Raw genomic sequence first — 16,107 nt, 5'->3', positions numbered from 1 at the left:
GTTCTTGTCAGAGTGTTATTAATCAGAAGATTATGCATGCATGCAAAGTCGCTTCAGTTGTGTCCGACTCTGTGCCACCCCATAGACGGCAGCCCACCAGGCTCTGCTGTCCACAGGGTTCTCTAGGCAAGAATACTGGAGTGGATTGCCATTTCCTTCTCCGTGAGAAGATTATGCTCTTCCTCTAATTTTCTTAAAGTTGACACTTCTCTGCTTTCCTAAAATTGTACTAACCAGGACCCCACTGCAACACATGGTCACATGTCACATTCAAATGCCAGGCAGGATGTGTGCTCAGCACCACAGAGAAACATGTATAGTAACCATACAATAACCTGAGAATATGATGTTACAATTTACTATCAACTTTGAGCACTTACATAGCTGATGCTGGAGTTTTTTGTTTTTTTGTTTTCCCTACTTTCTGGGTGATTTCACCAACATCCTCTTCTAACCTTTCCACTGAGTTATTTATGCTTTCACATAATTTTTTAATATCCAAGAACTCTCTTCATTGCAGTGCGCAGGCTTCTCATTTCAGTGGCTTCTCTTGTTGCAGAGCACAGGCTCTAGGCCCACGGGCTTCAGTAGTTGTAACGCACAGGCTTAGTTGCTCTGTGGCATGTGTGATCTCCCCAGAGCGGAGATTGAACCCATGTCGCCTGCATTGGCCGGCAAATTCTTATCCACTGTACCACCAGGGACCCTAGTTCTAAAATTTTTGATTCTTAAAATTGTCATGTCCCTTTTTATAATTTCTAGCTCCTTGTCGAAAATGTCAAACTTGGCTTTTATATCCTTTAACATAGTAAGTTGCTTTGCAGACTATGTAACTCTCATAGACTCGCTATGAATCTGTTTCTATTTATGGCTTCTGTTGATTCTTGCTCATTTTTTTTTCTCTTTGGTGTTGATTACACATGATTGTATGCCTGACACATCTATATGGGGAAATAATTTGAGGCCTAGAATGGTACCTTCCTCTAGAGAGGATTGGGTTTTTTTCTTTTCTACAGGTGCCTAGAGGCACTAAACATTCAGAACCACCTTCAGTTCAGTTTTAGAGCCCAAGATTTTCTGAACCACCCAGATAATTCAAAGTCAAGGAGCTGTGTAGAAATCGTTTCTCGGGAGGTGGCAGGTGGGATTCAGGATGGGGGGACACATGTATACCTGTGACTGATTCATGTTGATGTATGAAAAAAATCACAAAATTGTATAAAGTGTTTATCTGCCAAGTGAAATTAATTAAAAAAAAGAAATTGTTTCTCATTCACTTTATTCCCAACGTTTAGGCAGCCCTCCAAGGTCAATTTATCACCCTTACCTTAGCAGGCCTGTACTTCAACCTTGTCTCCCTAACCCCACAACGTTACCAAAAGCATAGCTCATTCCTCAGCAACATCCCCACAGGAAAATGTTAGGCAAAATCTGCTATTAAACTCATCTCTAGATCTCCATCCTCTCTTTGATTTTGTATCAATAATTTCTAATAATCACTACCTTGTTAGCAGTTTAATGCTTTTAAGAGCAAAAATATATTTGTCCAACTTTTTCTTTGTCTTCAGTAGGAGAGTGGTCCAAATGACTAGTGGCATAAAGTCCAGATAGACCAATGGAATAGGATGGGGGGCCTACAAGTAAACCCTTGAGTATATGGTCAAATGATTTTTGACAAAGGTGCCAAAGCCATTAAATAGGGAAAAGAGGTTTTCCAACAAATGTTTCTGGGAAAACTGGATATCCCCATGCAAAGAATGAAGTTGAAACCTTACTCACCACCATATAGAAAAGTCAACTCAAAATGGACCAAAAGCTTAAATATAAGAATGACAATTACAAAACTCTCAGAAGAAAACATAGGGAAAAAAAGGTTTTTTTAAGACAAAAAATACTAAGAAAGAAAAAAAAATAGGGCAAATACTTCACATTGGATTTGGCAATAATTTCTTGGATATGACACCAAAGGTACAGGCAATAGAAAAAATGAACATATTTGACTATGAAAATTAAGGATTTTTGTGCAATCAATAGTGAAAAGGCAGAATGAGCAAGTATTTGTTACATATATGCTGTCTCTTCAGTAGTGTCCTACTCTCCTTGACTCTACGGACTATAGCTCACCAGGCTCCTGTCCATGAGATTCTCCAGGAAAGAATACTGGACTGGGTTTATATATATATATGTATATGTATATATATATGTATATGTATATATATAAAGTGAGAATGAGACAACACAGATTGAGAAAAATATTTGCAGATCATATCTGATAAGAGATTAATATCAGAATATATAGAGAACTAAAAACAACAAAAACTTGATTCACAAATGAGAAAAGGACTTGAATAGAGGAATATGTTCCAACAAGAATGTTAGTTTTGTAATTCTAAACATTCAATAAAATATTTTCTCAAATTTTGTAATATGTTTTCCCAATGGGGGAAAAATTTGGACTCCATCCTCAATGTTTATATCCCAGCTGATAATAGCTCTTTTCATTATTGGCTGAACTGTTTAATGGGAATATACAGTCAGTTCCAAATCCCCAACCTGTAGAAGATTCCAGGAAATGGCTCCCAGAGAAAATTAAATGCATCTTGATCCAGGACAGAAACAAGAGATGTGAATTTCAGAGTCTCTGAGTGAGCTGTAGACAACTGGCAGAGTGCCCCTCCCTGGGCATTTGCTAAGTTCTGGTCGGTCCCACTCCACCCCAGCCATATGAGTCATTCTGGACACCCTCTCCAGTCTATCAATTTCAACGGAAGCAGGGTCCTCAGGGTAGGAGGCAGAGGGTCAGATACCGGATGCCAATGAAGACTGTAGAGAGAAATAATTGACATTCAGTCCAAATAATACTAAACCCCTTTGCCTAACACATGTCTCTCCAAGCCTTGTTACTTTGACGTTTCCCTGGTTTACAGTTTGCACAGAGTCAGAACTCACTCTCCTCCCTTTCATCAGATCTCGCTCATACACCCAGAGAACTGAAACCCCAACTCTGCTATTAAATAACAGCATGACTTACCTGCAGCTTTTCTGTAGAAACAGCAGCAAAGAACAGGAGGCAGCCATCAGATTGGACCCAGATGCCACCCCAAGGCTTAAGAGACAGCATAGTTAGTTAGCACACTTGAGATAAAATGAGTTTTTTTCCAAGTCCTTTCACGGAATCAGACTTACAGGTTTGGGAGTAATGGCAATAACCAGCCAGTTTTGAAAGTGAAAGAAAAGTGTGAAAAAGTTGCCTTAAAACTCAACATTCAGAAAACTAAGATCATGGCATCTGGTTCCATCACTTCATGGCAAACAGATGGGCAAACAGTGGAAACAGTGGCAGACTTTGTTTCGGGGGGCTCCAAAATCACTCCAAAATCACAGACTTTATTTTGGGGGGCTCCAAAATCAAAAGTGACTGCAGCCATGAAATTAAAAGACACTTGCTCCCTGGAAGAAAAGTTATGACCAACCTAGACAGCATATTAAAAAGCAGAGTCATTACTTTTCCAACAAAGGTCCATCTAGTCAAAGCTATGGTTTTTCCAGTGATCATATATGGATGTGAGAGTTGGACCATAAAGAAAGCTGAGCGCCAAAGAATTGATGCTTTTGAACTGTGATGTTGGAGAAGACTTGAGAGTCCCTTGGACTGCAAGGAGATCCAACCAGTCCATCCTAAAGGAACTCATTCCTGAATATTCATTGGAAAGAAGGATGTTGAAGCTGAAACTCCAGTACTTTGGCCACCTGATGTGAAGAACTGACTCACTGGAAAAGACCCTGATGCTGGGAAAGATTGAAGGCAGGAGAAGGGGAAGACAGAGGATGAGATGGTTCAATGGCATCACTGACTCAATGGACATGAGTTCAAGTAAACTCCAGGAATTGATGATGGACAGGGAGGCCTGGCGTGCTGCAGTCCATGGGGTCTCAAGAGTCGGACAATGACTGAGTGACTGAACTGAACTAAACTTACACACACATATCCATGCCTGAATCTCCTCTCCAGCAGCCACCTCCCCTCACCTCCCTGTTTTCTCTTTGGACTCCTCTATTGATGGGGAGCTCATCAATTCTCTAGGCAGCCTAGTCCATATCCTGATACCTCTGACTCCAGAAAAGTCAGCGATTTCCTCGTACTATTTCCCAATCCCCCTCATGGGGCCCATATAGGTCGTACCTCACTCCTTAGTGTAACAAGCTTTCCTGCAAGAGGGCAGTCCTGTGACAGTTCAAAGTCACCACTGAACTGACCGTCATGACAGTTAGATCAGATTCCAGCTCCTTGACTTGGAGGCTATTTAAATTTGGTCTTGTTAGTAAATCAAGGAGGAAAGAGAATTTCCAGACAAAGTCCCTCTCAGAGCACCTCTTCCTCTCCCAGGGGAGCCTCTTGACCCCAGGCCGTTGTCAGTCACTCTTAGGTCTCCTGGGGGAGAATGTGGGATGGAGGTATTTTGGGGGATAGGGGGCTGGCTTCCCAGGACCACCCTGGACTTTCGAATTCTCTAAAGAGCTTTACATGCACCCATCTGTTCACAATCTACGTCTAAAGCCAGGCTGCTTACAATCTGGAGAAAGGTGCTCGCTTCGGCAGCACATATACTAAAATTGGAACGATACAGAGAAGATTAGCATGGCCCCTGCGCAAAGATGACATGCAAATTCGTGAAGCGTTCCATATTTTTGACACCTTATCTTTGACAAAGAAGGCAAGGATATACAATGGAAAAAAGACAACCTCTTTAACAAGTGGTGCTGGGAAAACTGGTCAACCACTTGTAAAAGAGTGAAACTAGAACACTTTCTAACACCATACACAAAAATAAACTCAAAATGGATTAAAGATCTAAATGTAAGACCAGAAACTATAAAACTCCTAGAGAGAACATAGGCAAAACACTCTCCGACATAAATCACAGCAAGATCCTCTATGACCCACCTCCCAGAATATTGGAAATAAAAGCAAAACTAAACAAATGGGACCTAATGAAACTTAAAAGCTTTTGCACTACAAAGGAAACTATAAGTAAGGTGAAAAGACAGCCCTCAGATTGGGAGAAAAAATAGCAAATGAAGAAACAGACAAAGGATTAATCTCAAAATTATACAAGCAACTCCTGAGCTCAATTCCAGAAAAATAAATGACCCAATCAAAAAATGGGCCAAAGAACTAAACAGACATTTCTCCAAAGAAGACATACAGATGGCTAACAAACACATGAAAAGATGCTCAACATCACTCATTATAGAGAAATGCAAATCAAAACCACACGAGGTACCATTACACGCCAGTCAGGATGGCTGCTATCCAAAGTCTACAAGCAATAAATGCTGGAGAGGCTGTGGAGAAAAGGGAACCCTCTTACACTGTTGGTGGGAATGCAAACTAGTACAGCCACTATGGAAAACAGTGTGGAGATTTCTTAAAAAACTGGAAATAGAACTGCCATTTGACCCAGCAATCCCACTTCTGGGCATACACACTGAGGAAACCAGATCTGGAAAAGACACGTGCACCCCAATGTTCATCGCAGCACTGTTTATAATAGCCATGACATGGAAGCAACCTAGATGCCCATCAGCAGATGAATGGATAAGGAAGCTATGGTACATATACACCATGGAATATTACTCAGTCATTAAAAAGAATTCTTTTGAATCAGTTCTAATGAGATGGATGAAACTGGAGCCAGTTTCATCTTATACAGAGTGAAGTAAGCCAGAAAGATAAAGAACATTACAGCATACTAACACATATATATGGAATTTAGAAAGATGGTAACGATAACCCTATACGCAAAACAGAAAAAGAGACACAGATGTACAGAACAGACTTTTGGACTCTGTGGGAGAAGGCGAGGGTGGGATGTTTCGAGAGAACAGCATGTATATTATCTATAGGGAAACAGATCACCAGCCCAGGTGGGATGCATGAGACAAGTGCTCGGGCCTGGTGCACTGGGAAGACCAGAGGAATCGGGTGGAGAGGGAGGTGGGAGGGGGGATCAGGATGGTGGAATACGTGTAAATCTATGGCTGATTCATATCAATGTATGACAAAACCCACTGAAATGTTGTGAAGTAATTAGCCTCCAACTAATAAAAAAAAACAAAAACAAAACAAAAAAAAACAATCTGGTGAAAGAGGTGTGGCCTAGCTGAGGGGCAGTGCCTTCATTGCTTGCCCTCCCATGTGAGCACCACCAGGCTCCGCCCACCACCACTCTACCCCTGGCTCCTTTCTGCACTGCAACTGAACCAGTAATTTTTTTACAAAAATTTAAAAGTTGAGTAGATAAAGATACTCTGTAAACTACAAACCTGGTAGACTGAGTATAGAAAAAAACAATTCAACTAAAATTTACCAGGCACATTAATATATGAATGATAGTGAGGAGATGGTCTGGTAAACAGGTGGTGATCAGCAAGCCATACATGCTAACTGATGGTCCCTGGGACCAAGATCATGGCACATCAAAATCCAATTTTTGGGGAAAGTGGAGCAGCTACAAGAACTGATGACGGGTTTGCACCCACTAACCCAAGGGGAAGTAACCAGGCGGTAACCAGGCACCTCTCGTTCCCTCCTGGAGTCTAGACAGATCAGGACAGGACAGCCCCACAGTAATCCCCCATGAGGTTTTGAGGGACTTGCATGGGCCTGGGGCCCCACGGGGCTCTCTCCCTGGAGTCCCTCCCAGCTTCCCTGTTCCACAGTCAAGGAAACGGAAGCCCAGAGACAGTAAGCAGAGAAGCTCCCCTGACTCAAGTTGAGGGGACTTTGCAGGCATGAAGCTAGGGATGGTTCTTAATCCTGCCACAGAGATGGGGACAGATGACCAGCCAGGGAGACCACGGTGGGGACAGAAGGGACACAGAAGAGAGACTCAGCATTGGATTGTGGCAGCAGGCAGCTGAGTCACTCCTAGAATCCCAGGGGGCCCCAAGATCTTTGCTCTCCCCAAACCCATTCCTACCAAAAGCAGAGTCCAGCTCCTCTGGGGCCCTTGGGAGTGTTCCAGGCCCACCTTTCTATGAGGACAGAAACAGCTGAAGCTCCAGTGACCACCAGAGTGAGGCACAACAGACATGGCGGGACTTCAGGGGCCCTTCCTGTCCCCCTTCCTCCCTGCTACCCCCACCCTCACTGGTACAGGATTCTGACTTTGGAGACCCCTCTAAAATCTCCCCTTGGGCCTCTATGGGCTGAATTGTATCCCCCCAAATTCCTTTGCTGAAGTTCTAACCCCAAATATAATGTGTCTGTACTTTGGGGAGGTAATTAGGGTAGAACGAAGTCAGTGGCGTGGGCCTGAATCCAGTGTGGCTGGACTTCTTATAAGAAGAGGAAGTTTGGACCCAGATGTATATAGAAGGAAGACCATGTGGAGAAACAGGGAGAAGATGACTATCCGCAAGACATGGAGAGAGACCTCAGAAGAAACAACCTCACCGGCACCTTGAACTTGGACCTCCAGCCTCTAGCAATGTGAGGAAATAGGTATATATTGTTGTCTAATCGCCCCCCTCCACCTCTCTACTGCTGCCTGTAGTACCTTGTGTGTCAGCAAACGAATACAGCCCTCACCTACCATCTGGATCTCACTGTTACAGCGGCATCCACAGGATGACGGGCTTGTTCGACAATGGAAGTGAGCACTGGGTCCATTACAGACAGTGGGTGTGGCGGGGGGTGGGAGGCAGGGAGAGGAGGTGAAACGTCATAGCAGACCTAGGGCGTGGGCTGTTCAAGGCAGTGGGGTCCATGCAGATGAATGGGAAGCAGAAGGAATGGGTCCCTGTGTGCTTAGGTGCACGTGTGTGTGCTCGGTCATTCAGTCATGTCTGACTTTTTGCAGGCCCGTGTCCACCAGGCTCCTCTGTCCGTGGAATAATCCAGGCAAGAATACTGGAAGTGAAAGTAAAGTCGCTCAGTCATGTCCGCAGACCCCGTGGACCCACCAGGCTCCTCCGTCCATGGGATTCTCCAGGCAAGATACTGGAGTGGGTTGCCATTTCCTTCTCCAGGGGATCTTCCCGACCCAGGGATTGAACCCAGGTCTCCCACATTGCAGGCAGACGCTTTAACCTCTGGGCCACCAGGGAAGCCCCAAGAATACTGGAGCAGGTTGCCATTTCCTACACCAGGGGATCTTCCCAACCCAGGGATCAAACCTATATCTCTTGTGTCTCCTGCATTGGCAGATGGATTCTTTACCACTGAGCCACCTGGGAGTCCCTGATGTGCTTGGGAGGGAGTCCCAGAAACCCTTGGCCTTTTCCACTGGCACCTCTGGGGCAGAGGACATTGATTCAGAAGGAAAACTGTAGAACTCACAGCTGGAAGAGAGCTCTGCAAGTCCCAGGCTCACCTCTGACCTCCTGGCAGGCAAGAACAGCAGGCCTCCGGCCCAGGGAGAAACCCAAAGGGAAAGCAACCCAAGTAGATCATGACATCTGTTCAGGCATTTAAATTAGAAAATGACTGTGAAAAGAGAGGCCAAACACATTGGTAAAGAACCTTCCTATCCTTTCACACAGCTGAGACACACATGTTCTTCCTGACAACTTGGAGGGGGGTTGTTGCACACGAGGTAGTGAGATCACCAGAGTAGGAAGGAACTCAGGCCTGGCATGGACAGTCTGACGCCTGACTCTGACTGTGGCTCCATGACCCAGGCAAGCTACTCATCCCCTGTTAGCCCCACTGCAGGCTCTGGCAGCACCCACCACCCCATGAATGGCAGCAGTGGCTAGTTTCATCGTGGTTCCATAGCAATGCGTTCAGGGAGGCTGAGCAGGCCGTGTGGCAAAAGCTCGCCCACTGTCTTACACCCAAGTCACAGACTTGGACACCCTGGTACCACCAAGGAGTCTTGGCCACATAAACGAGGTATCAGCCTTAAAAATCGCCTTCACAGCCCTATTTCAGGATGGTTACATAAGAAAGGCTCAGAGGGTAGTGGCCTTGGGGTCTAGGACTTGGGTGGGGCTTAGGCGGTTTAAGCAACTCTGAAAGGTTGTCACTAGCTATTGAATAAAATCGGTCACCCTCAGTTCCCAAGCAGAGACACTAATGTACCATAACATCTCGAATTTATTTGGTGTCTTTCTGCCAAGAAGATCAAAGCACTTGAAAATAATTTCCTCTAAACTTTTCAGAGAAAGAAGCCAGTGGGGAGAAAACACATTTCACCTATGAGTTCTGTTTGACATCAATCTCTGAGCCTTCATAATTCTATACGCTCTTTTTGCACATCTCCTCAGTGGCATTCTGAGCAGTAAACAGGTGAGGCTGACCCCATTTTACAGATGGGTAAGTGGGAGCCCAGGGAGCCTAAACTGCCCTTCCTCAGTGAGGACTTTCCCATCGTGCACTGCTGCACATTGGTAACTCCGTACACTGTCATGTTTGCTAGTTTCTCCTTCCAGGGACTCCCCTGAATTCTTCCTGTATTCTCAAAGGCTTCTCCACTCTCTTTGTCCCAGGGCTCACCCTCTGCACCTCTGTCTGCCTTTTGCATTCAGCTTCTTGCTCTTCACATGGCCGTGTCTTTGAACCTGGAAAAACCTTCCCCCAAACCCTGCTGCCCCTCCTCTTAGCCCTGCTGGCCTTTCCTCTCTCTGACAAGTTTCCCCTGGACTGTGGACAGTGGTTGCTTCTATCTTTTCACCACATACTCTTGAGCCCACAGGCAAACTTTCACTTCACTCTTTGCATTGTAGCTGCTCACCAGGCACTATTCTGTCTCCTGAGTCATAATAGCCACCAAACACTGAGGGGCCCACTGCTGCAAGCGCTGTGCCATCCATCCTTAAATGCCCTTGAGAGATGGATAATGTTAGCCCAGGCTACTGATGTGGTAATGCAAACATTCAACCTATAGCAGAGTAGATATTCAGAGCAGCCCCCATACTTCTATAGGTTTTATTTCCAGGAATCCCACTAAAGTTCTCATGGTGAAAACTGGAGAAAATTCCCCTTGGAGAAATTTCTGGCATGGGATGGGAAAAGTAACTATTTTGAAATAAGCCTGGAGGGTTATTCATAATAAGGACCTTCCAAGGGCAATTATCCAGTTTTGGTCCCCTGTAGACTTTCTGTCTCATGTAAGGAAAGAATGGAAAAAAAGCTTGAGAATTGTTTCTGTAGGTCATAACCCAGGAACTCAGTCCTGCTTAAAAAAAAAAAAGTGAATGAGATTTAATCATAGGATTTTAGAACACTTACCAACACATTTCCACCACATCAACAGGCTCCAGGACAATAATGGCAGATCACAACTGAAAAAGCTGCAAGTCACAGGATCTATTTAAGAAAGGGTTCCTAGTTCCCCTTACACTGTTGGTGGGAATGCAAACTAGTACAGTCACTGTGGAGAACAGTGTGGAGATTCCTTAAAAAACTGGAAATAGAACTGCCATTTAACCCAGCAATCCCACTCCTGGGCATATACACTGAGGAAACCAGATCTGAAAGAGACATGTGTACCCCAATGTTCATCGCAGCACTGTTTATAATAGCGAGGACATGGAAGCAACCTAGATACCCATCAGCAGACGAATGGATAAGGAAGCTGTGGTACATATACACAATGGAATATTACTCAGCCATTAAAAAGAATACATTTGAATCAGTTCTAATGAGATGGATGAAACTGGAGCCCAGTATACTAACACATATATATGGAATTTAGAAAGATGGTAATGATAACCCTATATGCAAGACAGAAAAAGAGACACAGATGTACTGAACAGACTTTTGAACTCTGTGGGAGAAGGCGAGGGTGGGATGTTCAGAGAGAACAGCATTGAAACAAGTATACTATCAAGGTTGAAACTGATCACCAGCCCAGGTTGGATGCATGAGACGGGTGCTCAGGGCTGGTGCACTGGGAAGACCCAGAGGGATGGGATGGAGAGGGAGGTGGGAGGGGGGGGATCGGGATGGGGAACACATGTAAATCCATGGCTGATTCATGTCAATGTATGGCAAATACCACTACAATATTGTAAAGTAATTAGCCTCTAAAAATAAAAATAAATGGAAAAAAAAATAAAGGTCACAATGTTTAACTTAAAAAAAATAAATAAAATAATATTAAATTAGAAAAAAGAAAGGGTTCCTAGGGAAACCCAAAGATAACAGGGGAAGACAGAAACAAAGAAATTAGAGGAAACAATCTTTGGCACCCAGAATGATCATTCAACCCAGCCCAGCTTCTACACAGATTACCATAAAGCCTTGTATTGAAAGCTTAACTACCTCAGTTTCTCTCTTTTTTAAAAGATTTATTTATTTATGACTATGCAGAGTCTTCATTGCTGCATGTGGGCTTTCTCCAGTTGTGGTAAGTGGGGACTACTCATGACAGTGCACAGGCTTCTCATTGTAGTGGTTTCTCTTATGGAACACGGGTTCTAGGCATGTGGACTTCAGTATTTGCGGTACATGGGCTCAGTAGCTGTGGATCACAGGCTCTAGGGCACTGGCTCAGTAGTCGTGGTGTATGGGTTTAGTTGTTCCACGGCATATGGGATCTTCCCGATCCAGGGGTTGAACCCATATGTCCTGCGCTGGCAGACAGTTTCTTTACCACTGAGCCTCCAGGGAAGCCCTACCTCAGTTTCTCTTGTCAATGCATCATGTCGGGCTTTCAACAAATATGGTAGATATTAATCCAACTATATCAAGAGTCACTTTAAGTGTGAATGTTCTAAGGATACCAATTAAAAGACAAAAATTGTCAAAGTGAGTTAAAAAAAAAAAGACCTGACTACACGCTGTCTACAAGAAACTCATTTTAAGTATAAAGACAAACACAGATTAAAGGTAAAAAGATAGAAAAGATACACTGTGGTAACACTAATCAAAGTAAAATTGAAGTGACCATGTTAATCTTAGACACAGAGACTTCTGAACAAGGAAAATTATCAGAGATAAAGAGTTTCATTACATACTGATAAAGGGGTCAAGTTTTTTTTTTTAATGTAGCAAGACATGACAAGCAATTGTAACAAATACACTACACTAATGTAAAATGTTAATTATAAGGAAAATTCTGTGGTGTGTGTTTATGTGTTACATGTCTTGGAAGATATATGGAGACTGTACTATCTGCTTAATTTTTCTGTACCTCTAAAACTGCTCTAAAAAACAAGGTTTACTAATTTCTAAAAGGTAATACACATTGATTTTTTTAACTTGGAAGAATCGGAAAAATAGAAAATAAAAATTCTGAAGACTTTATCATCCAAAGACAACTGATATTGACAATTTGATAAAGTGCTACCAGACTTCTTTGTGTAATCTTTTACTAATAGAAATTTCTTTATATCTATATTATACCCTGTACCTTCGTCTATCTTCTATTATAGCTGTCTGTCTCTTCCACAAGGTCTTAAGTTCTCCAAGGGCAAGAACCACATCTTAATTTTCATATTTCACATGGTTCTTGCCATAAAATCTGGACATAGTAGGACTTCAACAAATTTTTATTAAACTGAATTTAATAGAGAAGAATCTTCCCCACACCAAATCTATACTTTCTGGGGAAAAAATTTACAGAATGATTAGGGGAAAAAAAAAATATACATATATATATAATGAGAAACTCTTATTTTAGAGTTTACACATTTGGATAGATAGAGATGGGCTGGAGACCTTAACACAACAGAACCAAGGAAAAAGAAACACACAATTTACCTTTGAAGACTTTTGAAGGTATCTCAACACTGTTACACTTTGGTGCTCACATTGCTCAGAGGGCTAAACCTCTGACCATGCTGTCCAGGAACCAGGCTGGGAGACTTGTAAAGACCATGTGGCTCTTCCAGGCTGGATCTGCAGAGCCCACTGTGAATGTATTTCCTCATGAGAACAAGCACCTGATGGCACTTATAGTGTTAACACCACCTGTCTGTGCTGGCTTCTGGGCAGGGACCCTATTCCTCCTCAGGGACCTACCTAGACTTGAACAAGCACACAAAACCTGTTGAGTGGATAAAACATTCCACATACAAGATTAGGCCTAGTCTTTAGGGTTTTTTCCTTTTCATAGCATGGCAAATTCTGATTTGATTTTCTCCCTTACATACTCAATATGAAGGATCCTCAAACAAGTAAATGAACCTCCTTCTCCATCTTAAGTCAGTTTGAAATTTAAATTTCCATTTTCAGAAAAAGTGGTACATTTGTCTGGAAGAATTTTCTTTGATAAACTTCGTAATTCTTTAATTTATCTGTTCTTGGAATCTAGTGGAATGACAGATTTTACAAATTATACCTGTCATGATTTCTATCAATTCAGGTGATATGTAAGGGCTGCTGACCAACTCCCCCACACACACGCCAAAAAGAGAGCAAAACCAGAGGATTCTTTGGACCTCAGGTCAAATCATAATGACAGTAATAACTGGTGTTGATATAGTGCTTTATATTCAATTCAACAAAAAGTTGGGTAATTTCATAAATGTTCTCACTTGATTAGTGCCCTAAGGTATTGTCTGGTCCCTGGGCACTTTGTCTGGATTCGAATGAGCCCCATTCCCAGAATAAAGAGAGCTCTGCTGACATGTCTCAAAGAATACCTAAATTGTAGCCAGCCTGAGCACAGGCTCCTCCCTAACAGAAAAAAGCTGGAGTGAGTCAAAGGGAAAATCGTGTGTTTGTCCACCTCCTGGTTCTGTTACCCAAGATGTAAAGCACCTACTGGTGGGCTGATGGCCATTGTTCCAATCCTCCTCTTTGGGGAGTCCCTAGCTGTGGTCCCCTGGCTCTCTGCAGGGAGTAGGGCACTGAATGGTAAGCCCAGAAGTCTTGGTACACGGTGTCCTTGCCAGAAAAGGACGGGAGAGGGGGCCAGGGGGTGGTCTGTGCTTGGATAATAATGAGAATAAGTGCTAATAATTTGTGAGCAATTAATAGAGCAGATCTGATTTATTAACTCCTCATAAGCCCTACAGAAGTAGGTAATCTGCTATAACAGTACATTTCAAATGTATGGTGTTTTACACAGCTAATTTTTCACCTGTTAGTTACAAACCATCAAATGAACACTGAACACCGTGTATAATCCATGGCACCTTGTATATTACCGCACTTGCTCCCCACACGCACCCTATCGCTAGGCCCTGAACTGTCCTCCTTGTGCAGCGAAGGGTACTGAGACTTGGAGATGCAGCATCACTTGATCTCACAGCTAAATGAATGATTCAGGCAGGTGTCCAAAAAGTGCCCCACCCTTCCAAAGTCTGGGCCTTCATTCTGCCTCTTTTGACCCTCACAATAACAGAGCAGATAATCACTGCCCTACAGTTAACGAAATTGAAGGTGGGAAGAGAAGGGGACGACAGAGGATGAGACGGTTGGATGGCATCACCAACTCAATGGACATGAGTTTGAGTAAAATCTGGGAGTTGGTGATGGACAGGGAGGCCTGGTGTGCTGTAGTCCATGGGGTTGCAAAGAGTTGGACACGACTGAGCGACTGAACTGAACTGAACAGTTGGGAAGCAGAGTCTCAGCTGAGGCAAGAGACTTATTCTGGGTCACCCAGGCATTTGACCTACTGCCCACACAGACCAAGTCCTTCTTCTACATGCTCCAGAACACTGTCAGATTGAACAGCAGGACACCTGGCTCCCTGGTACCTTACAGAGCCTCCATCGGGGCTCTTCTCCTGAAAGTGAAGAGGCAAACTAATCAAATTCAACAAAATCTCCAAGCTGGGTGGGATGACTGCTACCCTGAATATTACAATGTGAATCCAAATCACCTTTGTAGGTTTGAGAAAAGGGCAAGTGTGAACGTTCAATAACAAAGCAGTGTGGGCTAAAGGAACAAACAGGGATCCTGGAGTCAGACCTGGATCTTGAATTCAGCTCCGCCCCTTTGAGCTATTGGACTCTGGGTGAGCTCCTCGCCTTTGAGATCCTGTTTCCCTCTTCCCTTCCACAAGTGGGCTTCCCACTTCCCTTCCCACTTCCACAAATGGGCTTCCCTTGTGGCTCAGCTGGTAAAGAACGTGCCTGCAATGCAGGAACCTGGTTTGATCCCTGGGTTGGGAAGATCCCCTGGAGAAGGGAAAGGCTACCCACTCCAGTATTCTGGCCCAGAAAATTCCATGGACTATATAGTCCATGGGGTCAAAAGAGTTGGACACAACTGAGAGACTTTCAGTTTTTTCCCTCTTCCATAAAGTGGGTGTCAGGATATCTTTCTCTTAAAGGGATTAAAATATTTACATAAAATATGCAGAAAAGCCTAGATAAATGTTTGCTTTAATTCCTATTGAGAAAGGTTTTGATTAATGCAACTATAGAGGAAAAAATAGCTCAACAGAAGGGCTGGCTTCATAAAAGAGTACCAGAAAAAAAATCAGGTGAAGGCAGTAATGGGTGGTTGGTTTTTTTTTTTAACTGTTGTATTGATATTTCTTTGGACTCATTTGACACATGAAAATCCAACTCTAACTTGGTGGCTAGAGTGAGGGGATTCTTTCCAATATTCTCAGCTCCTCAGGTCTGGTCAAGGATTAATAATGCATTGTGTTGTGGAGGGTCACAGGTGGGAAACAAAAAGATGATTAAAGATCTGACTCTCAGAGTAACTCTTTTGTTCTCTGAAGGTGTTTGTATATATGTGAGTTGTGTTTCTTGTCCTATTAATCTTGCTAATAGATTGAATTTTATTTGTTAAGGGAGAAAATGGCTTAAAACAAAGCCTCCTTATCCTTACCTGTATAATGTTTGTATTGTGAGACTATGAAATTTCTAGTTTCCTTCTGGCTTGAAGAATCTTCATATGAGTGTGAAACAAATACAAATTTAAAACTGTAGATTTCCACAATGGGGCCAGGGTATTTGGAAGCATCCAATGATCCCTTCTTTAGGGTGGTTTACGATCATTCAGTTTCCAAGAGAAGACAAGCTTTTATTTCAAAACTAAACTTTGAAATTTAAAAATAAAGGGAGAGGAGTGGGAGGGGGTGGGAGGTGGGAAGGAGGTTCAAGAGGGAAGGGACATATGTATACCCATGGCGATTCATGTTGATATACGGCAGAAATCAACACAATATTGTAAAGCAATCATCCTCCAAT

At 43.2% G+C, this 16,107-nt stretch overlaps 1 non-coding gene across 1 annotated transcript; it reads left to right on the top strand.

Annotated features, from left to right (window-relative positions):
• Nucleotides 1–4,584: 4,584 nt before the first annotated feature.
• Nucleotides 4,585–4,691, top strand: LOC122442714. Its single transcript, XR_006269710.1, has one exon. It is a non-coding gene; the product is annotated as a U6 spliceosomal RNA (small nuclear RNA).
• The last annotated feature ends 11,416 nt before the right edge of the window (nucleotides 4,692–16,107 follow it).

This window comes from Cervus canadensis, chromosome 5 (assembly GCF_019320065.1).
Source record: "Cervus canadensis isolate Bull #8, Minnesota chromosome 5, ASM1932006v1, whole genome shotgun sequence".
Taxonomy (NCBI): Eukaryota; Metazoa; Chordata; class Mammalia; order Artiodactyla; family Cervidae; genus Cervus; species Cervus canadensis.
Note: the sequence above shows the minus strand (reverse complement) of the source record. Positions and strands in the feature narration are given on the sequence as shown.